Source organism: Tachyglossus aculeatus, chromosome 10 (genome assembly GCF_015852505.1).
Source record: "Tachyglossus aculeatus isolate mTacAcu1 chromosome 10, mTacAcu1.pri, whole genome shotgun sequence".
Lineage (NCBI taxonomy): Eukaryota > Metazoa > Chordata > Mammalia > Monotremata > Tachyglossidae > Tachyglossus > Tachyglossus aculeatus.
In genome coordinates, this window is record NC_052075.1 from 37688458 (window position 1) to 37713849 (window position 25392).

The 25392-nt window shown below is 41.3% G+C and overlaps 2 non-coding genes across 2 annotated transcripts; one reads left to right on the top strand and one right to left on the bottom strand.

Moving 5' to 3' along the window:
- The first annotated feature begins 6624 nt into the window (after window positions 1-6624).
- On the top strand, window positions 6625-6762 carry LOC119933880. Its single transcript, XR_005452748.1, has one exon. It is a non-coding gene; the product is annotated as a small nucleolar RNA SNORA7 (small nucleolar RNA).
- A 15682-nt stretch (window positions 6763-22444) lies between these two features.
- Window positions 22445-22582, bottom strand: LOC119933802. Its single transcript, XR_005452673.1, has one exon. It is a non-coding gene; the product is annotated as a small nucleolar RNA SNORA7 (small nucleolar RNA).
- Window positions 22583-25392: the final 2810 nt, after the last annotated feature.

The window sequence follows — 25392 nt, forward strand, 5'->3', positions numbered from 1 at the left end:
GGAGTGGAGAGGAGAATCCAATTTTATTTTACCTGACTGTATTCCCATTCTCACATCCTCAGCACTTATGCATATATGTATAACCTTTTATATATAGTGCACATTCACTTGCAATTGCATTCAATTATTGTACATTCACTTGAATTCCATGTTCAATTATTTACTGTTGATTCTGCTATTTCCTCCTAACATATTCACCCTACTACCTATTTGATCCTTGTCCCTTCTGCTGCTCCCAACATTTATAAATCATTCTGCATGTCTGTCTCCCCCATTATAGTGTAACTTTTTTGTAGAAAGGGACCACGTGTTTTAGTTGTACTTCCCAGATGCTTAATAAAGGGCTTTGCACTCACTAAGTGCTCAATAAATACCATTACTTTGACAATTTGCTTGGGAGGAAGGTAGGTGGATAGTTTGTATTAATTTAGCCTTTTCATAACTCGAGGCTATTTCTTCTTTCACCCTGCCCAGCCCTACCAGCTATGGTAGGCAGTTTCAATAAGCTCCTGGAAGAATTTTCTTCAAATACCTTATAGGCTTTACTGAGGTAGAGTTGAGGTTAGGAGTGTTTATTAACCATAGACTATTTATACAGTAATAATAATAATGCTTTGCATTTATATTGCACTTTTCAGCATGAGATGTTCAGAGCACTTTGCAGATATGGCATCTGTTAAAACCAGGGAGGAGGCATTATTCTCCCTAGCATACCAGGGAGAAAGCTAGAGGCTTACCTTGCAAGCTGAAATTGGAATAAGCAGATAGCACTGGAAGCTAGGAACTACTGAAAATAAAATGAGTAAGGAGAAGGTCAGCGTTTCATGAAAGAAACTGGGAGGTGTCCTGTTGGAGATATTGCTCTGTCAGAGTACATGAAAGTCAGACTGGGTTGTGGTTTTTCATTGACCAGGCTAGCACCAACAATAAATTGATCAGTGATAAAAAAAAAAATCAGCAAAACAAACACCGTCAGATTCATTCAGTTGTATTTATTGAGTGCTTACTGTATAGAGAGCACTGTACCAAGCACTTGGGAGAGTACAATATATGTTATGCATAAGTTAAAGCACAGTGTGAGGGATTGTAACATGTACAGTATGTATGTCACTGTAAGGGATAAGTAGCAACCCACGTCCTCTGGCTCCCAAGGCGGTGCTCTTTCCACTAAACCACACTGCTTCTAATAATAACAGAAATAAACAGCTTCTAACAATAAACAATGACATTCCCTGCCCACACTGTGCTGACAGTCTAGAGGGAGGGAGATGGACATCAATGTAAATAAGCAGACATCAGTACAAATAAATAAAATTACAGATATATACATAAGTGCTGTGGGGCTGTGAGTGGGGGGAAGAGCAAAGGGAGCAAATCAGAGTGACGCAGAAGAGAGAGGAAAATGAGCAAAAGAGGGGCTTGGTCTGGGAAGGCATCTTGTAGCAGCTGTGCCTTCAATAAGGCTTTGAAACAGGGGAGAGTAGGAGATGATTCTCCTTTAGCTGGCTGATTCACCTATTCATCAGACTCATGCGAGACAGTACCAAGCAAGCCAATGTCTGAATCTCTATGGGACAAACACAGTGGGAGAGAGGAAAATATTTCAGAGGCTTCCCTTGCGTCTCAATGGCACTAAATCTATCTGACCTCAAAATCAGCTATCTTTGCTGGGGGAATTGACACCAGAACGTTTGATAAACTTCAGATCGGAAGCTTGTGCCATGCAAACTCCTGTTGGTCACAGGAGGACACTTGATGGACTGCTGTGTGCTCTGCACACAGTAAGCGCTCAATAAATACGATTGATGATGCCGTTACTCTAGGGTGCAGAGGACTCTGCCCTTCCCTCTCTTCCCTCCACGAGTTTGCCCTTTTTTGTGTTTTGTTTTTTGTTTTGTATTTTGAGAAGCAGCATAGCCTAGTAGATAGAGCACAGGCCTAGGAGTCAGAAGGACCTGGGCTCTAATCCCAGCTCCACTATTTGTGTGCTGTGTGACCTTGGATTAGTCATTTTACTTCTCTGTGCCTTAGTTACCTCATTTGTAAAATGGGGTTAAGACTTGTGAACCCCATGTGGGATATGGACTATATCCAACCTGATTAGCTGTACCGGCCCCAGCACTCAGTAAAGTACCTGGCAGATAGTAAAAGATTAAGCAATACCATAAAAAATAAATAAATTCCATCATCATCCTCAACCTTCTCTACCTTCCTTCCTGCCAATAATAATTGCAACTAAGGCTTGAAGTATAACTAGAATTTTCAACCAGCTAGCCTAGAGATCTAGGCTCAAATCATTGCAATTTTTCTTAATGGTAATTGTTAAGTGCTTACTATGTTCCAGGCACTGTACTAAGCACTGTGGTAGATGGACGATAATCAGGTTGGAAACTGTCCCTGTCCCATGTGGGGGTCACAGTCTTAATCCCCATTTCACAGATGAGGTAACTGAGGCACAGATAAGTGAAGTGACACAGTGACAAGGTCACAACAGCAGAAAAGTGATGGAACTGGGATTAGAACCCAGGTCCTTCTAACTCCCAGACCCATGCTCCATCTACTAGGCAACACTGCTTCTTCTCAGTTTTGAGTACCATTTTCTTAAATCTTTCATAATGACACATAGTAGCAGTGATGAGTTGATTATATAAGCAAGTTCTAAATAATGAATTTGTGAGCTCTCCAAGATTGGATGCTGTTTCATTTTCACAGGGCTTCCATCTCTTATAAATTGCAATGTATCAAAGGCCGATTTGCAGCATGAGTGTACAGTATCAGTATGTTCCCATTTTTAAGGATGACTATATTTATCCAAGTAGCAGTATAGTTGTAATTCTGGATCCCCTTCTATTTGCCACCTACACCCACTCCCTTGGAGAGCTCATTCATTTCCAAGGTTTCAACTACCATCTCTATGTGACTGATTCCCAAATCTACCTCTTCAGCCTGACCTCTCTACTTCTCTGCAATCTCGCATTTCTACTTGGATAATAACAATAATAATAGTAGTATATGTTAAGCATGTGCCAAAAACTTTTCTAAGAACTGGGGTAGATAAACGGTAGTCAGATTGGACCCAGTCCCTGTCCCACATGGGGCTCACGGTCTTAATCCCCATTTTACAAATGAGGTCACTGAGGCACAGAGAAGTTAAGTGGCTTGCCTGCTGTGTGACCTTGGGCAAGTCACTTGATTTCTCTGGGCCTCTTTGGTTGTCCCACTGATATCTCAAACTTATCACGTCCAAAATTGAACTCCTCATCTTTGCACCCAAACTCTTCCCTCCCTATGTATTTCCCATCACCGTAGATAGCTCCACAATTCTCCCTGTCTCACAAGCCTATAATCTTGGTGTTATTCTCAATTCATCTCTCTCATTCAACTCACATATTCAATCTGTCACCAAATCCTGTCAATTCAACCTTCAGAACATCACTAATAGCCACCCTTCCCACTCCATTCAGACTGCAGCCATGTTAACCCAAGCACCTATCCTATTCTGCCTTAATTACTGAATCAGCCCCCTTGCTGACCTCCCTGCCTCCTGTTTCTCCCCATTTCAGTCCATACTTCCCTCTGTTGCCCAGGTCATTTTTCTACAAAACCATTCAGTTCATGTTTTCCCCATCCTCAAGAACCTGCAGTGGTGACCCACCCACCTCTTCATCAAACAGAGATTCCTCAGTATAGGCTTTAAAGCATTTAATCAGTTCTCCCCCTCCTATTTTACCTCACTGATTTTTTTACTATAAACCAACCTTCACCTGTCACTACTCTCACACTGACCTATTTTCTGTACCTCAATCTCATCTATCTCACCAGTGATCCCTCATCCACTTCCTGACTCTGGCTTGGAACTCCTTCTCCCTTCATATATGACAGAGCATAATTCTCTGCATCTTCAAAGCCCTATTAAAATCACATCTCCAAGAGACCTTCCCTGACTCTCCATTCTGTGTTCCCTCTGCCTTTGGAGTCTCACCTTACCCTACTCAGCCCCCATAGCATTTATGTGCATATACTTTATGTTAAAGTCTGTCTCCCCTACAAGGGCAGGAATCGTGTCTACCAACTCTATTGGATTGTACTCTTAGCACGATGCTTAGTACAGTGCTCATCCCACAAAAGGCACACAATAAATGCCATTGGTTGATGGCTCAGTGGAAAGAGCCCAGGCTCTGGAGTCAGAGGTCATGGGTTCAAATCCCAGCTCCACCAATTGTCAGTTGTGTGACTTTGGGCAAGTCACTTCACTTCTCTGTGCCTCAGTTACCTCATCTGTAAAATGGGGATTAAGACTTTGAGCCCCCTGTGGGACAACCTGATCACCTTGTAACCTCCCCAGTGTTTAGAACAGTGCTTTGCGCATAGTTAAGTGCTTAATAAATGCCATCATTATCATTATTCCCCTTCTAGACTGTGAGCCCATTGTTGGGTAGACCTCCTCTATATATGTTACCGACTTGTACTTCCCAAGCGCTTAGTACAGTGCTCTACACACAGCAAGCGCTCAATAAATCCGATTGAATGAATGAATGAGTGATTAGTCATTACATTTCTTGAGCACCCACTAGGTGTAATGCATTGTATTAAGTGGCTGGAAAGCCTAAAACTAGAAAGTGAGAAGTTCCCTGCCCACAAGGAGCTTATACTCTTAAGGGGTAGACAGTCATAAAAGTATTTACAACAGCAATCAAAGTCAGTAATTGAATATACAATTGAACAGAGGCATATACGTCAATGCTAATATAAGTATAATTAGGAACATAAAATGTTAAAGATAGTTGATAGGATGACTTGGGGTACTGGGAATCAGTTGGGTGAACATCAGATATTTGCCCCAACCCCAACCTCATAGCACTTGTGTACATATCTGTAAATTATATATTATAAATTACTTATTCATATTAATGTCCGTCTCCCCCTCTAGATTGTAAACTCATTATGGGCAGGGAATATGTCATCTAATCCTGTTGTATTGTACTCTCCCAAGTGCTTAGTAAAGTGGTATGCATAGTAAGCACTCAATTACTCAATAAATACCACTGATTGATTTATTGATGGATTGGAAGTCACATTGGAGGTGGGATATCAGGAAGGCTTTGACTATGGGTAGGACTGTGGTCTATTGGATTTGGATGGAGAGGAAGTTCCAAGCTGGGAAATACTATGAGTGAGAGATTGGAGAAAGGAGACTGAAGACTAATAAATATCCATTTATCTGCATGGGGGATATTCAGTCAACCAATCAGGGGTATTTATTGAGTGTTAACTGTGTGCAGAGCACTGTATTAAGTACTTGGCCCAAACTAGCTAAATGGATTGGTGATTTTCACATTTTTAAAGTCATTTTTATATGACCTCAGGATGTCCTGACCAAGGAGCCCATCGTGGAATGGTTGGATAGGCATAAATGACAGAGGTTGTTTGATGAGTGCTAAGAAGAGATGAACAATGTCCTGTCAAAGCATCTTCTTTCCTAAGTCATTTCTCACTTTGTTTCCATATAACAGGCCTTTACATGAATCATTACCAAACTGGGGAAAGAATTAGCATTTTGTGTTCCTGTAAAATGAAGAGCAATATTCAACACATTGTTTAACTGAGACTAGTCTTCTCTGCCTCAGTTACCTCATCTCTAAAATGGGATTAAGGCTGTGTGCCCTATTCAGACAGGGATTGTGTCCAACCTGATTAACTTGTATCAACCCCAGTGCCCAGTACAGTGCCTGACATACAGTAAGCACTTCACAAATACCATCAGAAAGCAGTCATGTTGCTTCTACACCTCATTTTGTTATTTTTTCAAATTTATGGGACTGAAATTGCACACCAAAAAGGTAATCAAAATTCACAAGCAGCCTAACTGGAAAATGTGTCTAGATTTCCCTCATTTATAGAATCAAAGCAATTACCAAGAGAATGGTATAAAATATTATTTAGTAAGACAGTTGGCAACTGACAGCTATCTACTTAAAGTCAAGCATATTTCTTAATTGCCAATAGCGTTTAATTATTTCCGTAGTTTTAAAGATAGTTTCACTCTCCATCCTTGAGAGGGTAGGATGATGGCTTATATCGAAAACATTTCAATCATTCTAGACAGGAAAATTATTCAAAGGCTTATAATTGTAGCTGCTTGGAGTTAATTAAGCATTGTTTGAACAACTTATTCATAATTCAATTAAGTTTAAGCTTGGTGATGTCCTCAAACATTTATTTTTCATTACTTTGGTTGGAAGACACAGCTTCAGCCCTGGCAAACTGAAGAATCATTCAAACATACTGAAGGAGGGAGAAACTGTGCACCATTTCATTCTTGGCACAACTTATTGGAGTCACCCGGAAATTTGCCAAAAACATGAAGTTCAAACAATGACAGGTGGGCAGGCAGGTTGTAATGCTCAGTTTGTTCCAGATTCTCATTCTAGTCTAGGATTTTCCCACAGAACCAGAAAGGATGAGATCTGGGAACATAAGAAGCTCTCCTGTCTTGCAATTTTGTGGATGCTGAAGAACACTTAAACGAGGGAACGAGCTTAAGCAAAGATGGACGTTTTGGTTGTGAATCACTGTGGTTCTTCTAGACAGCTTAGGCCAATTTTAGGGGGGTGAACCTAGGGATCCCTCTCAGGCTCAAACCTGGAGAGTTCCCAGTACTCTACCAATCTTGACTACAGGAGGGAGAGTCAGGCAGAAGCATATCCTTTCCATTCCTAGCTTGGGTAGTGGCTAGCTAGTGGAAGGCAATGTGCTACAAGTTGAAATTCACTGTGCTGGGCAGCAGCAACAAGTGAGAGAATCAAGGGTGAAGACTCATACTTACTGCGTGGAAGGAACAATGGTAAACCACTTCCGTATTTTTACCAAGAAAACTCTATGGAGAAGCAGCGTGGCTCAGTGGAAAGAGCCCAGGCTTTGGAGTCAGAGGTCATGGGTTCAAATCCCAGCTCCATCAACTGTCAGCTGTGTGACTGTGGGCAAGTCGCTTAACTTCTCTGTGCCTCAGTTACCTCATCTGTAAAATGGGGATTAAGACTGTGAGCCCCCCGTGGGACAACCTGATCACCTTGTAACCTTCCCAGCGCTTAGAACAGTGCTTTGCACATAGTAAGTGCTTAATAAATGCCATTATTATTATTATTATTACTTAACTTCTCTGTGCCTCAGTTACCTCATCTGTAAAATGGGGATGAAAACTGTGAGCCCCCCGGGGGACAACCTGATCACCTTGTAACCTCCCCAGCACTTGGAACAGTGCTTTGCACATAGTAAGTACTTAACAAATACCATTATTATTATTATTATTATTACACCACCAGAACGATTGCAGATGGATGTGGGACGTTCTGGGAGAGATGTGTCCATGACATCGCTATAGGTCAAAGACGACTTGATGGCGTAAGACAAGACAAGAACCTAGGAAATTAGCCAATGTGAGCATCAATCAATCACTATGAGCATCATCAGTGCTTTCTGAGTGCCAACCAGAGGAAGAACCCTGATTTGGGTCCTTGATGTTTGAGGCACTGTACTATAGTTTCAGAGTTTATGAGCCTGATGGATGGGAAGGGTGACACTTTCATGCCTACCAACCACAAGAAGACCTAAGGAGGCCCTGTTCTCAGTTCAGAGCAGCAGTGGGGATGTCTTGTGGGTCTTTGGACCTGGCCTCTGTGTTTTTTAGGGTCTCCTGTTAGATGTAGCTCCCCTTATAAGGGGCATGAAGGAGGGCAAGAAAAATGATGTTGGGGTGGTAGAGCTGAGAATAGAAGTCTATAGGACTCCAGAAGGGCCAAGTGGATTCTGGGGACAGAGGTCAGAGGTGATGTGAGTAGCTAGGTCTGATGGTCTCATAGGAAGAAGGTGGTGGGGATTGGGAAGCAGATCAGAGTCCTGGAATCCCCATTGTCCAAGTGGGAAAAACACAGGCACAGGTAGGAACTGGTAACCCCAAGGACAGTTAGGCTATCTGTGCTTTGGCTTGAAAGCAGTTGCAGTTGTGACATTTCTTAAGAAGGTATATTGAGCTCCAAGAACCAGCATGGCCAAGTGGAAAGAGCATGAATCTGTGAGTCAGAGAACATAGGTTCTAAACCTGACTTTGCTACTTGTTTGCTGTGTGACCTTGGGCAAGTCACTTAACTACTCCCTGCCTCAGTTTCCCCATCTGCAAAATAGATGTTCAATACTTGTTCTCCCTCCTACTTAGACTGTGAGCCCCCGTGGGGGACTTGATTATTTTGTAGTACAGTGCTTGGCACATAATAAACCCTTAACAAATACCACAGTTAATATTCTTATTACAAGGATTCTTACATGCCCCTCCCATTCTTGAGCATTTTGCCACCAAGTATTTCACATATCCACAAAAGACCCACCCTCGGAGTTTTGCCCATTGGCTTTGCATTGTGGGAATTGGGCAGGTCTAGCTAAACTCTTCAAGTAGGTTTCCTTTTAGGCCTCTCATCTCTCTTCTAGGTCCCTTGACATCTTCCTTCCATTGATATTAGGTTCACCAGTTGTCAAGTTCAGGTTAATCAATCAATCAAATTTATTGAATACTTACTGTGTGCAGAGCACTGTACAAAGCATTTGGAAACAACCCTCTCTAACAAATAACCTTCCTCTCACCAAATCTAACAGCCTCTATTCCATTCTAATCCTCCTAGATCTCTCAGTTGCCTTTGACACTGTAGAACACCCCCATCTCCTTGAGACTTTATCCAATCTTAGCTTCAGTGACATTCTCTCTTAGTTCTGTTCCTATCTCTCTGCTCCTTCTCAGTTTATTTTGCTGGATCCTCCTCTGCCTCCCACCTTCTGACAGTGGGGGTCCCGCAATGCTCAGTTCTCGATCCCTTTCTATTCTCCTTCTACACCCACTCCATTGGACAACTCATTCACTCCCATGGCTTCAGCTACCATCTCTATGTGGATGATTTATTCAATGCTTACTCCATGCAAAGTATTGTATTGAGGACTAGGGAGAAGTCTGAGGGTAATAAATCAGCCAAGGCCCCTGGCATATCATGGTTTCTTAATCTGAAGGTGTAGGGAGGAAAGACTGGTAACAGACACATACAGGTAAAAACAGCATGATAAACATGCATGAATGCTACATTTAAAGGATGTTTCCAATACTCTGTCAGGGAAATAGAGCAATAGGCCCAACGGTTGGGAAGATATCCTGCATTGTGATATCATCAGTAACAACTTAGAAGGTAAAGGATTGATGCATGTTCGTGTGGAGTCTGTTTGTATCAGTTTGTATCTCCCTGAAGTTGAATGATGATCACCCAGGCTTCTGTTTGAAAGGAAGGAAGAGTACCCAGACCACAGACTTTCTCCTCTCCGCTCCTCTGCCACCCCCACACTGCCTTTCACAGTCTCGGCTGTGTGTTTAGAGTCTGTGATCCCTACCGTTACAGGCCTGGAACTAAGACAAAGTCAGTTCCACCCACAGCCCAGATGGGAAAAAGAGACTGAACAGAGTACCTGGGCCCAAAGAGAACCACAGTCATTTGGAAAGGCCAAACCACACCACACCATGAAGAATCTGCTTAAATGAAACAAAATCCAATCAAAGGAAGCTCACTAGAGCCAACCTGCAGAATTTGGAAAATATCTCAGTAATGGCATTTTTGGCTCAGTAATTTAAAAAGAAATCATGCTGGCTGTAAGAACTGCCATTTTTGACACTCTTTTTCTCTTACTAGTTGAACAATTTAACCTTAGAAAAGCAGGTTTTTCTTAACCAATACCATGTTCACTAGTTAAAAACATTAACAGTGCTGGGTTCGGAATTTCTTCCAAGATGAGGAGGTTGGGATAGTCATTCTATGTGTACTGCTTTCCCCCTGCCTTAGGTTAGAAATAGAAATTAATCAGAGCTCTGTGGAGCTTGCTGATTTGGGTTGGAAATGGATCAGAGACGTTTTTGAGCTTACTCGTCTCCCTCCCCAGCCATGACATTTTGTTTAGCCTTTTGATTTCATTTAAAAGGCTGTGCTTCCAAACCCCAAATCCAGCCCACAGAAACATTTCAGTGGAACAGTTTCTCAAGATTTTGATCTTTTTCCCAAATGATAAGCATTTTCTGGCACACAATCTCCCTGAACACCATTCCCCATGTTCTCTCTGGGCTGCAGTTCTAGCAAGCAGAGGAAAGTAGAAAGGAGTTGAGTCCAGTGGGTGTATGCTTTTCTGATTATTTACATGGCATCAAAGTCAAATCTCACCCTGTGCCTCATCCCCTTCTGCCCTAATTGAGTAATCAAGCAACAAACACCACACGTCATTATTTATTGTAGCAGTAATACTATGGATTTGTTAAGATCTTACTATTCCAAGCACTGTACCAAGCACTGGGGAAGATACAAGATAGTCAGGCCAGATTCAGTCCCTGATCCAAATGGGGTTTACAGTCTAACAGGTATTGAATTCCCATTTTGCTGATGAGGAAACTGAGGCCCTGAGAAGTTGTCACTTGCATAGCTCACACAGCAGGCAGATGGCAGAGCTGGGATTACAATCCAGGTCCTCTGACTCCCAGACTACACCCAGAGTGTCAATGAAGGGAGAGCATTATCAGGACTTCAAAGTTACTTGTACCCGGATGAGCACCCTTCTTCTTTCTAAAAAAAAAAACCAACCAAAAATCAGGTGGTTGATGTGGCTGGTGAAGAGCATTGTGAAGAACACAAAGAAGAAGTGGTGTGGCCTAGTGGATAGAGCACAAGCCTGGGAGTCAGGAGAACCTGGGTTCTAATCCTGGCTCTGACACTTGTCTGCTGTGTGGCCTTGGGCAAGTTACTTCACTTCTCTGTGCCTCAGTTCCCACATTTGTAAAATGTCAGTTGAAGATTGTGAGCCCTATGTGGGATAGGGACTGTGTCCAATCCAATTACATTGTAAAAAATCATAATAACGGTGGTATTTGTTAAATGATTATTATGTGTCAAGTGGGACAACCTGATCACCTTGTAACCTCCTCGGTACTTAGAACGGTGCTTTGCACATAGTAAGTGCTCAATAAATGTCATTATTATTATTATTATTATTATTATTATTATTAAGTACTCTTCTAAGTGCTGGGGAAGAGACAAGCTAATTAAATTGGGCACAGCCCCGTCCCACATGGGGCTCACAGTCTTAATCCCCATTTTACAGATGAGGTGACTGAGGCACAGAGAAATTAAGTAACTTTCCCAAGGTTACTTGGAAAATAATAAATAATAGCAGACAAGTGGTGGAGCCCGGATTAGAAACCAGGTCCTTCTGAAACCCCGGCCCATGCTCTATCCACTAGGACATACATCTGCCCCAGCACTTAGTACAGTGCCTGGCACATAGTAAGTGCTTAACAAATACTACAATTATTATTGTTACTACCCCTGTTGGGCTAAAATGCTTCAGCACATCATCCGCACTACGCTGAAATCACTTCAGCCGTAAATAAGACCCATATGTAAAAGACCTTAGCGTTGCCTTGGCAACTTACTACATCTTTCCCCGTGGCCTACTCACCCCCACACTACTTTTCAGAGTCCCAGCTGTGTGTTTAGAGTCTGTGATCTCTACCGTTGTGGGTCTGGAGCTGTTACAGAGTCAGTTCCCCCCACCACCCCCATGAAGGGGCTGATGGGGAAAAGAGGGTGAGCGGAGCACCTGGGCTCAAAAAGAACCACAGTCATTTGGAAAGGACAAACCACATCGCACTGTGAAGATGAAGCAAAATCCAAGCGACCCGCAAAGGAAGTTCTCTGGAGTCAGCCTGCAGAATTTGTAAATCTCTCGGCAACTGCATTCTTGGTCCCAGCCTGGGCGCCGTTAGGAGGAGGTTGGGGGAGAACACAGGCCTGGGAGCCAGAAGGACTTGGAATCTATTCCCGGCTCTGCCACTTGTCTGCTGCATGACCTTGGGCCAGTCACTTCACTTCTCTTTGCCTCAGTTCCCTCATCTGTAAAATGGGGATTAAGATGGCAAGGCTCACATGGGACAGAGACTGCACCCAACCTGATAACTTTGTATTTACCACAGTGCCTAGAACAGTCCTAGGTACATAGTAAGAGCTTAACAAATACCATTATTATCATATATTTTATTATTATTATTATTATTATGAGAGTGTGAGTAGCAGTGAACAAATCACTAGCACCATAAACAGATCCTTTGTACAGGGTTTCAATCCTGAAATCTCAGGACCGAGTTCAGGACTGAAGCTTGTCCACCATTCTCGGTGTTGTCATCATGATCATGATCATCATCATCATCATCACATCCCTCCCCACCGAAAAAGAATCCTGGAAAAGATTTAAGATAGTCAAGAGGGGGGGTTGTGAATTAATAATTTGAATTAATAATTATAATAATAATTATGGTATTTGTCAAGTGATTACTATGCGCCAGGCACCCTACTAAGCTCTGAGGTAGATACAAGCAAATCGGGTCAGACACAGTCCCTGTCCCATTTGGGGCTCTTAGTGTCAATCCCCATTTTCCAGATAAGGTAACTGAGGCTCAGTGAAGTGACTTGGCCAAGGTCACACAGCAGACAAGTGGAGGAGCTGGGATTAGGATCCATGACCTTCTGATTCCCAGGCACAAGCTTTTCCTGAAGAAGTATGTAATCTAGCACCAGGATCTCCAAAAGCAACTACTAATGTCCTGTTCTTTTTCAGGATTGCCCTTTCAGCAGTCCCAGCATCTTCCTGTTTGTCAAATCACATTGGGCAAGTCACTTCATTTCTCTGTGCCTCAGTTATCTCCCATGTAAAATGGGGATTAAATCCTACTCCCTCCTACCTTTACTTCAGATGAGGAAACTGAGGCACAGAAAAGTTAAATGGGCCCCATGTGGGGCCTGAATCTCTTGGAAAATGTGGGGAAGTGAGAGGAAAAAAAAGAAATGGAAACCATTCTGAAGGCAGATATATGGAAAGTAGAGACCCCAAAAGCATTTCCCAAGTGTTGGCTAGAAAAACTAATCAATCAATGATATTCATTGAGCACTTACTGTAAGCAGAGCATTGTTCTGTTTGGGAGAGTACAATACAAGAGAGTTGGTAGACATGTTCCTTGCCCACAGTAAGCTAACAGTCTATAGGGAGAGACAGAAATAGATATATATGAATTATTTATTCTATATATATGAGTGCTGTGGGGCTGAGGGTGGGGAGAATATCAAATGCCCAAAGGTCACAGATCCAAGTGCAAATACATATCAGCTTTCTCTTGTTCCACTTAGAGTTAGTTAAAAATGGGCATAAAAAATACAGAAGTGCTAAAGGTGGCTGTTGGGTGGATACAACTTGGGAGTTCAGAGTTAGAAGCAGAAGAGCAAAGAAAACTTGCTCTTTATTACTGGCTTTGTGCCTGTGTCTCCCACACACTGTTTAGGTGATTTGCCCTTGAAAGATGAGACAGAATTGGCATTTGATGCTATCAAAACCAGGTCAAAAGTGGGATTTAAATCTAGGTTCAAGGCCGATTTTTTGTGATTTTCCTTCTCCTATTATTCATAACTTCGACCTTTTGGGCATCTATGAAATTTTAATCATTTTATGTACAATTTTAAATACATTTTCTGTCACTTTCCTTATGCACGGTCATTTGTCAGTATTCAAAACTTGTGAAATGAAATAGGAACAAGAGGACATTCGTTGAAGAGAAAGGACAAGGGTAAAAAGAGGAGTTTCCTGTAGAGGTAGTTAAATGATAAATATCAGTTAAGTATACAATCCTTAACAGTTCAGCTTTCATGTGGCGAATAAAGATGCCTGGATGTACATGATTGTTAATAATATATAAGCCATGCTGATACCACCTGCTGGAAAAAAAATGAGTTTTAATAGCAATATCTTGGTACTTCACAATATTTGGATCTCCATTCAATGCTTGCTCGGTGTTTATGAATTTAACAATGATGGGAGCGTGAAAGGTGATTGTATCACATTGGAAATTCTTCACAGGGACAAAACCAGATAAATATAATTTAACCCTTCAATCATTTTTCTCCCCTTGAGGCCAATGACACATATGAAAAAGAAATGGAAGTTTGGAGGGAGTGTGATAGTATCCATTCCTATCTCTTAGATGAAACGGTCAAACAGAGAACCAGCCTCTCTGCCAGGGGATTTTTCATCACCTCTAAGAGGAAGGGTAACAAGCCCAGCTCTCATTCAGTCGATCATATTTACTGAATCCTTATTGTGTGCAGGGCACTGTACTAAATGCTTGGGAGAGTACAGCACAAAAGTATAACAGACACATTCCCTACCCACAATGAGCTTACAGCCTAGAGGGACTCTCTAGCATAAATATTCACCTTCCAATTGCCTGTGAATGGGTTTTTTCTCCTCTTGGAGGCAAGTGATTCACTTTAGTATTTCTCCATGGGTACGATGAAAGGTATTGTTTAGAGAAATAAAGGCGACAAAGAGTCTCCCACACAGGTAATGGAGGATTCTAGGGAAACACATTTTCACTGGCCCTGGGTGTTGTGATCAAGTAAATTCAACAGAGGGAAACAGTTTGTTGCCAGTGAATACACACGCACTCACACTTCTAATAGTCAGTGCTCCACAACATTCTTCAGAGAGAGTGCTGCTTGTTGAGCTGATTTGATCGATGCTGTACCTGGTTTCCCTAGACATTTTCAGGAAGAGCAGAATGGCCTAGTAGGAAGAGACCTAGACTGGGAATAGGGAGACCTGGGTTTTAATCCTGCCTTTGCCCTTTGTCAAATCGCTTAATTTTTGTGTGCCCTGGTTCTTCATCTGTAAAATGGAGATAAAAGCCTGTTTCTTCTCCCCAAGATCATAAACTCTGTGTGGGTTGGAGACTATGCCTGATCGATTGTCTTGTCCACACTCCAGTGGTTAGCATAGTGCTTGGCCTCAGTAAAGTCCTGGATTCATGTCTTCTTGTAACTATCTTTCTTATTAGACTAATGGCATCTCATGAACCTGAGTGAGGACCAAATCCTCATCCATATCTGTAATTTGTATTTGGTTTTGTTCCCTTTTTTCTTCCCACATAATTATTTATGATTAGTTCCCTATATTCCTCTTGGTCATTTGATCAATGCATCATTTCAACTCTTGAAAAGCAGTGTGACCTAGTGGAAAGATCCTGGGTTTGGGAGTCAGAAAGCCAAGGTTCTTAACCTGGCCTTACTTCTTATCAACTGCATGATCTTGGGAAAGTCACTTAAATTCTCTGAACCTCAGTTTCCTCACCTGTAAAGTGGGGATTAAACACCTGTTCCCCCTCCTTTTAAAATGGTGAGTCCCATGTAGGACAGGGACTGTGTCCATCCCATTTATCGTGTATCTACTCTGGCACTTACTACAGTGCTTGGCACTTAGAAAGCACTTAACAAAGACATCAGTTATTACCATTATCAAACAGTGTGGCTTAGCAGAGTGACTTAGTGGTTAGAGAATGGGTCTGGGATTCAGAAGGATTTGCATTCTAATCCTGGCTCCATCACTTGTCTGCTGTGTGACCTTGAGCAAGTCACTCACTTCTCTGTACCTCAGTAACCTCATCTGCAAAATGGGAATTAAAACTGTGAGTCCCATATAGGACAGGGACTGTGTCCAACCTGATCAAGTTTTATCTACCCCAGGGCTTAATACAGTGCCTGGCACATTCTAAGTGCTTAACAAATACCATAAAAATAAAAGTTAATAAACTATTATCTAAACTATAAGGAGCAGACACACACAGCCATGGGAATAGTTGACTGGAAGAAGGAATCATTTTTCCATTGGGAAGCATACACTTTGAGGGCTCCTAATCCCACGATCTTCATTTTGGAGTGATATGGGGAAGTATATGGAGAAAGTGAAAAACGTGGTTTCTCACAGTTCCCTGCAAACCCCACGATTCTCTACCTCCTCCCCACCAGATAGCAGGCAGCCAATTTGTACTTTTACAGTAAATGGCAATTTAAAAAAAAAATCATAATAAATGGCAGCTGGTCAGAAAACTTCTGAAAGTTCCATTGTCTATTATTTAAATAGATGCAAATCAAGCTTGTTATTTTGTTAAAACACTGATTGAAAATTAGTCATTGAAATATCCAGTATCTTTGAACGATTATTTTTCTAAATGGTCTAGTTGAGAATTTAACATATTAGAATTTAACACACTGCAAAAGACAATGAACTAGCAGATTACAGCTGAAATGCATGGCCATTTATCTCTCAACGTCCCCCCCACCCCCAAACACACACCAAAAGAATAAAAACAAATGAATGTTATATGATAAGAATCAGCAATGCACCTTAGCTTTCCTCATAAGTCAAACCTGCCATTGTCTGCAGTACCAGTTCTGAATGTTGGCCAGTGATTGCCGGAGCCGTTTATCACCAATTTACAAAGGAGGGAACAGGGCTTAACCTAAAGATGCTTTGTTCTCATTTTTACAAGGGATTTATATCCTGAAAGCAGATGGAGGGCTCTTGATTAGAAGCATCTAGACTAGAAGTTAGAAAAGATCAATAGCAGATACAGAAAACAGCCCATTTGTAATAAAAATGAGTTTATTTCAATGGCTTTCCTAATAAAAGTCCATCAAATACCAAAAGCCTCTCCAACATGCTCTGGCTTCTGAAACTTCCATTAGAGCTAGAAAATTCCTGAGAATTTTACAACTTACACTTCTCCCCTCCCCCTACACCCCCTGCCCAACAGAGACAGCAATTTACTTCCTCTTGTTCACTCATTCCCAGCATTTAGTACAATGCTTTGCAAACAGTAAAGGCTAAGTAAATTCTTTTAGTACTTCTAATGTTTATCCTACTGCTGAAATGTAAATAGAGGGGGCTATGCTGCTCAATCACTTGCTCTTATTCAACATATATACCCAGAAACTACCACAGGATTTAAAAGTTGCCAGTATTATCAAGATATTCAGGAAGAAAAGGGAGAGATTGGAAGGCAGGAATGGTTATGAGATCTCACTGCCATCAGATGCTGGCAAATTTGTGATTACAGTGGGCTTGATGCTCCTTTTTCTCTGCACTCTTTCTTGCAGTCTGCCAAATACCATGCTGATATTTATTATTCAATTCCTTATTCTAATAATAATTGTAACAGTGGCAGTTATTATGCACTTATTATGCACTGAGCACTGGGGTAGATAAAAGGGTATAAGATTGGAAACAATCCTTCTCCTATATGGAGCTCACAGTCTATCTAAACTCCATTTGAAAGATGAGGAAATTTAGGCCCAGAGGGTTAAGTGAATTGCCCAAGGTCATGCTGTGAGCTCGTTGTTGCGTACAGACCGTCTCTACATGTTGCCAACTTGTACTTCCCAAGCGCTTAGTACAGTGCTCTGCACACAGTAAGCGCTCAATAAATGTGATTGAATACAGCAGTCCTGTAGCAGAGCTGGGACTATAGCCTGGTCCTTCTGACTCTCACTTCTAAGCTCTTTCCACCACTAGTTGTAAACTTTACTTATCTGTGCTTCATTGGCTTAGTGGACTGCCTTGGTTAAAGAATATGGAGACTATTTGAAGTTCTGAGTTGCTGAGGAAACCATTTGGTTCTGTGTAGGATTTTCCAGTGCGGTTATTATATCACTTCAGTTTTCTTCATATTTATTATCAGTCTATCACACTGAATTAAGTCTGCAAAGCACTGTATAATCATATATGGGCAGGGAACATGTCTGCTAATTCTCCTCTATTGTACTCTCCCCAGTGCTTAGTACAGTGCTCTGTACATAGTAAGCACTCAAATACCATTGATTGATTGATGTCTTCTTGTCCATACGCCTCTATAATACAGCCATCTATACACAGCAGTTGCCAAACCACTCTACCAGATATTTTTGATGAAGTTCATAGACTGTTGAGCTAGAAGTTTCCAACTGAATGGGAAGTGTATTCTAATGCTGATTTATAAATCTCTCATTGCGCACACAGATTTGGTCCTGTTAAGTTGAGCAGAACCAGTTCTGTTACCCAACCCTGCTTCACTCTTAGGGGCACTCTAAATCTCTCAACCACTCTGTTAGGAACTAGCCTAAGGATTTTAGTGAACTTTGTCAGGCAGCAAAATTTGCTTAGTAATTTCCAGAACCCTGATCTTTGGATGAGGTCATGTGATGCTGTAAGTCCGATGAATACAGCGTAGAGTTCTTGATGTTCCTCTCTGTACTTCTTCTATATCTGTTGAACTGCAAAGATCACACCTGCTATGTTGTGGTTTGGTCTGAAGCAACCACATGAATCAGGTGAAACACAGTGGACTCTGTTCTTCTGCGGTTTGCTTGGGACTTTGGCTAGAATTTTGCTGCAAGATGAGGTCACAAAAGCAGTCCAATTCAACACACTGTTCACATACTGTTCACTGTTCCCTTCCACCAATACAGCTAAAGGAAATTAGGGAATAACTGACATTCATGAGAAAAAGGAGCAAATGTCTTTGAAATATTAAGCCCATTCCCTCATTGAGCTAGAAACAAATTTCCACTGTGCAAAACCAAATCTCTGCTAATGAAATATGTTCAGTATATGAAACTCCTTGTATTATTTTAATTAATAATGTCATTTCCAACTTCCTTATAAAAATTTAAGGAAAGAACCAAATATTCTGGAATGATTTAACATTTGAAGTGGGGAATATGAGCATACTGACTTTGTAAGGTACCCAGTATGTTTTAATATTAGGGAGAGAAATATTTTTACTTTATTTGTGGTACATGTTAAGTGCTTACTTTTTGCCAGACACTGTAGTAATTGCTCGAGTGGATACAAGCAATTGGGTTGGACGCAGTCCCTGTCCCACCTGCGGCTCACAGTCTCAATCCCCATTTTACAGATGAGGTAATTGAAGCCTAGAGAAGTGAAGTGACTAGCCCAAAGTCACACAGCAGACAAGTGACAGAGCTGGGGTTGGAGCCCATGACCTTCCGACTCCTAGGCCCATGCTTTATCCACTACATCATACTCATTTTTTCTCCTTTACATAGTTAATAGTTACCCTCATTTCAATCAACTTGCAGTTATAAAATAAAATATCTTTGTGCCAGAGGTAGGATGTAGACATGGCCCCTACTGTTTATTTCTATAGCTTTGATTATACTGCAGTTAGGTACTCACCCTATTCCCACAACACTGGCATAGTAGATAGGGTACGGGCCTGAGAATCAGAAGGTCATGGATTCTAATCCCAGGTCCGCCAGTCTTCTGTGTGACCTTGGGTAAGTCACTTCACTTCTCTGGGCCTCATTTTCCTCGTCTGTAAAATGGGGACTAAGACTGTGCACCCCACGTGGGACAGGGACTGTGTCCATCCCAATTCACTTGTGTCCCAGAGCTTAGTACAGTGCCTGACACCCAGTAAGTACTTAACAAATACCAGAATTATTATTGTTATTATTATTTACATATCGTCATCCTTAATAATAATGATGGTATTTGTTAAGCGCTTACTGTGTGTCAAGCACTGATGTAAACATTGGGGCCGATATAAGCTGATCAGGTTGGTCACAGTCCCTGTCTTACCAAAGGCTCTCAGTCTTACTTGTAATTTATTTTAATGTATGTCTCCCCATTTGACTGCAAACTCCATGGGGGCAGGGTTTGTGTCTGCTTACATTATTGTACTCTTCAATTACTCGTCCCCTTTCAAAGCCTACTGAAGGCATATCTCCTCCAAGAGGCCGCCCCTGACTAAGCCCTCTTTTCCTTTTCTTCCACTCTCTTCTGCCCTTCTGTGTCACCCTGACTTGCTCCCATCTTTTATTCCCCTCCCAGCACCAGAGCAATTATATACCTATCCATAATTTATATATATTAATGTCTGGGTCCCCCTGTAGACTGTAAGCTTACTGTGGGAGGGGAATGTGTCTGTTACATTGTTGTATAGCAAAAGGGTTATATTGTACTTTCCCAAGCATTTAGTACAGTGCTCTGCACACAGTAATTACTCAATAAATGCAACTGATTGATTGATTAATTGCTCTGCAAATAGTAAATTCTCAATAAATACGACTGTGACGTTTCATTTAGCTGTTAGATTTGATTGACAAGAAGTATCTTTAAATTTTATGCTTCCAACACTTTTATAAGTGCTTAGTACAGTGCTCTGCACACAGTAAGCACTCAGTAAATATGTCTGAATGAATGAATCCTGTTTCACAGCAAACTGTGGTTAAAGGCTGCAAATTTTGTATAACCTCAACTGCCTCAATTGCATAATGTAATCTTAAATATGAAAAGTTGACCCATCCTAGAGAGCTGTTAACAGCTGACAGCATAGAGTTTAGTCTCTGCTCCAGCTCCTCAAAAGCTAGTAAGTGCAAGAGATTCATTTATTTTATCAGGCTTGAGTATCTTCCAGCTTGGCAAAGTTCAGATTTTCCCGCAAAGTTGCAAATTAGATTGTTCAGACATAATCAAGACCTCAGCAATGATTTTCTGCCATCTCTTCAGCCAATACTACATCCTTCTTCTCTCCCCCAGAGGACACAAATATCCATCTTCAGCTTGTGTTGGCCAGGTGAGGAACAGCAGGACTTAGTGGAGAGAGCACAAGCCTGGGCTTACTATGTGCAAGGCACTGTTCTGAACTGATTGGGATGTATTTACCCCAGGACTTAGCACAATGTTTGGCATATAGGAAGCACTTAACAAGTACTACAATTATCAATCAGTCAATCAGTGGTATTTATTGAGTGTGTCTGATGTGCAGAACATTGTATTAAGTGCTTGGAAGAGTACAATAAAGCAGTTGGTAGGCATGTTCCCTGCCCACAAGGAGCATATGGTCTAGAGGATCTTACTGTCCAAATGAGTTTACATTATTATGTACATTATCATGCATTATTATTACCATTATTACATGCACCCAGGGCTCTTAACAAGAACAGATTCCCTAGAAGACAAACTAAAAAAAAAAAAATGAAGGGGAATATAAGGCAAGGTTCTATGACCGTTGAAATGCTCATTAGGTCAAATGCCAAATTCTAAAATAGCCCTGCCTTGGACTTGTGAGCTAATACTGATTTTCATGGCTGCTTTAAGTAAGTTGAACTATACTTAACTCCAAAGTTGTGTATGAAAGATAATGTGATAGGTGTAGCTATATCAACAGCTATTACATAGAAAATATGAAAATAGTTTCTTTTTAGATGAAAAGCAATTCATGATACTGCCACATAGGAAGCACTGTTTGCCACATAGGAAGTACTTAATAAATAGCATAGTATGTAAGGAGTAGTGGTTGCAGCTGCTTTTGCAAGACAGACAGAGCCAGTTTAAAAATCGCCAAAAGCTGTTGGTCAAGGTATATTACAGTCAGCAGAGCATGGAGCAGAAAGACTCACAAACCTGCACTCACTCTCTCTCTCTCTCTCTCTCTCTCTCTCTCTCTCTCTCTCTCTCTCTCTCTCTCTCTCTCTCTCTCTCTCTCTCTCAAACATGCACATACACACACACACACACACACACACACTTTCAAGTGGCCATTTGTTCTATCTATTTTGGGAGTTGTGCAAATTAATTTTAATTAGGCACTTCTAAGCTGCGAGGGAAGGCTGAATCTTGCCTGGTGATCTCTAGTGCTCTTACAGTGTTCCTTGCTGAATGCCAGCTCAAGCCATTTTTGCAAAATTCCTTTGTGTCTGGGTCAAGATCATCAGTATGTACCTCCTCATCTGGCATAGTATTTGTAAGCAGACTCTAACTCTTGTTATAATTTGTTGGGATTCCACGGAGGATGTATTATTCTTGGTGCTGGAGATTACTTTCTGATTCTGATTCAGGTGAATTGTGACCTGAGAATCCACTCAAAACAGACCCATTCTTATCCAAGATGCCATTCTAAACTTTCCAGAACAATCCTCTCTCCATCACAAGGCATAGTTGTTTCCACCGTCTATATACTATCTCATGTGTATTAAATTTAAGCTATACGTATTATCTATATTATTATTATTAGTATTGTGGTGTTTGCTAAGGTATTATTATGTGTTAAGCACTATTCTTAGCACTGGGGAAGATAGAAGTCAATCAGGTTGGACACAGTCCCTGTCCCACAAAGGGCTTACAGTCTAAGTAGGAGCGATATATGATGGCGATTCATCAGCATCAACAGTACTGCATTCTTTTTATGCCTACAGCTCTCAGAGCACTACCTCTTGAGGAAAATACAGAAGGACTAAAGGTGTCTTCCTTGCCCTCATGAAGATTTGTCTTGTCTTATGCCTTCGAGTAACTTCCAACCCATAGTGACACCATGGACACATCTCTCCCAAAATTCCCCACTCTCCATCTGTAGTCATTCTGGTAGTGTACCCATTGAGTTTTCTTGGTAAAATTTGGAAATGGTTTATCATAGCCGCCTTCTGCACAGTAAACTTGGGTCTCCGCCCTTGATTTTCTCCCATGCTGCTGCTGCCCAGCACGGGTGAGTTTGACTTGTAGCAGATTGTGTTCCACTCGCTAGCCACCGGCCAACCTAGGAGTGGAATGGGTAGGCCCCTGCTTGACTCTCCCTCCTGAGGCCGAGACTGGTAGAGTACTAGAAACTCTCCAGGTGCCACCCAGAGAGGGCTTATGAAGCTTAATGCAGTATAAATTGGAGGGATACATGATGGTGACTCATCAGCATCAACAGTACTGTATGTATGTACTGCCTACGGTGCTCAGCGCTCTAGCCCTTGAGGAATGTGTATAGAAGGAGCCTTAAGGTGTGATCCTTGCCCACATGGAGCTTAAAGTCAAATGGGAGAGACAGTAGCAGGGGTAACAGTAAAAATGGTTTTTTCTACTTCCCAGGTCATTGGTCTAAAATGTCATTCTGCATAAGACGTTCCCATTTTCAAAAATCTCCAATGGATGATCATTCCTCTATGCATCAAGGAAAAACTCCTGATCACTGACTTTAAGGCACTCAATAAGCTCTCTCACTCCTACTTTATTCAGTTTCTTCTCCCACTATACCTTACCTCACACTATTTGTTCCTCCCTTCATACCATTCTATGTATTTATTTAATCTACTCCCTCTGCCTTATCCTTCTCTCCTACCACTACCATTCATTCATTCAATCATATTTATTGAGCGCTCACTGTGTGCTGAGCACTGTACTACCACTTCTTGTTCACTCCCTCCCCGCTGTCCATAACTCCCTCTCCCTTTATAGTCAACAGATTGCAATTCTTTCCATCTTCCAAGCACTTCTGAAATCACACCTCTTCCACGAGATCTTCCCCAATTGATTTCTTATCTCCTCACCTTATATTCCCAAATACCATGTCATGCCAGTGTTTTGCACCACCTTAGAGCCCTTATGTATTTACAATCACATCCCCAAATTAACTGATGCATATATATTAAAGACTCTTACTTCCTGCTATCTGGAAATTTACTTTAGTGCCTGTCTGCCCTGTAAGACTGGAGGCTCCTAAGGGTGGGGATAATGTCTACTAATTCTACTGTACTCTCCCAAGCAGGTTGTAGTGCACTCCATACCAGTAGGTATTGAATTATTGATCGACTGGAGGAGGGGACATTTTAGGAGGGCTCTGAAAGTAATGCAACTTGGTGAAATTGTGTGAGTGGGGTGTCCTAGGCAGAAAGAAAGGTGAGTATTGGGTTGGAGGTAGGAGAATTGTGAGTGAGGGATGTTTAGGATGTCTGTTGGAGATGGTGAAAGACAAGCTATATCGGTGTACTCAGAGAAGAGGGCAAGGGAATAATTTGCTGGAGGAAAATATCTTGTAATGATAGTAGTGATGAATAATAATTGGGGTAATTATTATCTGCTCCTTACGTGTCAAGTGCTGGGGTAGATACAATCAGATCAGATAGAGTCCTTGTCCCATGTGGGCCTCACAGTCTAAGAGGTACAGAGAAAAGATATTTAATACCCATTCTACAGATGAGGAAAATTAGACACAGTGATTTGCCCAAGGTCACATAATAGGTAGGAGGTGGAGCTAGGATTAGAACCCAGCTTTCCTGACTCCCTCTTCTAAAACCCCAACCCATACTACCTGAGAGAGTCTCACCCACCACATGGGTGTTCAATACGTACATATTTAACAGAATGTCTTCTCTTTATCTTTTTTTACAATCTACATGACTTTATCCACATAAAGTAATCTTCCAGTACAGGATAGACTTCTGAACCCAGAAACCAGCAGTCCATGACTGCCTCTCACCAAGTGATGCTTTATTTTTATGGTAGCTTGGAAATAATTTAAGATGAGCATGGTAAATGACAGTCTATTGGCACTGTTAAGGTTAATGGTCCAGTGATGTACAAGTAAGGACACATTTAAAGTCATAATTGTTTCCATGAACACAGTGAACTTTGAGAACACTGCTCAACAATGCCCTAGAGAGTGTCATGGTTGTTATATTAGTATTGCTATGACACCTATCAGACAAGAGCCAGCTGGATAGCAACAAAGGACACTTCCAATTATAGGAATTAATTCCCTATATTGGCATCCCTATTTTTTCATTCTCTAATCAACCATTAATGGTCAAATGAAAAGAACAGAAGGACCTCTTTAGAAAATTGAATGTGATGAGCTATGTGAAGTTCACAGCTATCTAGACAAAATAACCAAGAAATATTAAAGTTTCAACTTCTGTGGAATAACAAAGTAGGTAAATGATGGACAAGGATGTTTGGCGTAACATTTGTACCCATAAATCAATGTTATTTATTGAGCACTTACAGAGTGCAGAGCATTACACTAGACACTTGGGAGAGTACAATACAACAGAGTTGTTAGACGTGTCTCTGCCCACAAAGGGTTTATATGCTGAATTCCAGACCACCCCTGTAAAAGAGCATACACCAAATGTTGGTTCCCAGAAGCATAACTGAGTCAAAGAGAATTGGCAAAATCCCTGTGAGTGAATTTCTTTCATGCTAAACATAGAGCATGGTTCATAGCAAACATATGGATTCTCATCACTTAGTTCCTACATGATGTTCTTTTTCACTTTTACTTTGTTGGATTTACTTCAGTATTTTCAGTGGACAAGATTGAGAAAGAGATGGCAAAGGGTAATTTCTAGGCAGATGAGATAGTAATGCCAATGGCTATCTGATGAGTCTAGGCGTACAAGTTGGGAAACAGGCTTGAAATTTGAAAACTGAGTTGTTAATGTGTACATATTACCATTAATTGCAATTTTTCATCTACTCTAGAAGTATAAATTCCCATCATAATAATAATAATGGCATTTATAAAGCACTTACTATGTGCAAAGCACTGTTCTAAGCATCAGCCTATTATGTTAGCATCCTAAAGAAATAATGTTTGGCTTAATATTTAGAATAAGTCACACCTATGTGTCCAGTATTACAGATTTGGATTTATTTAAACATCAAATATGTTTTGGT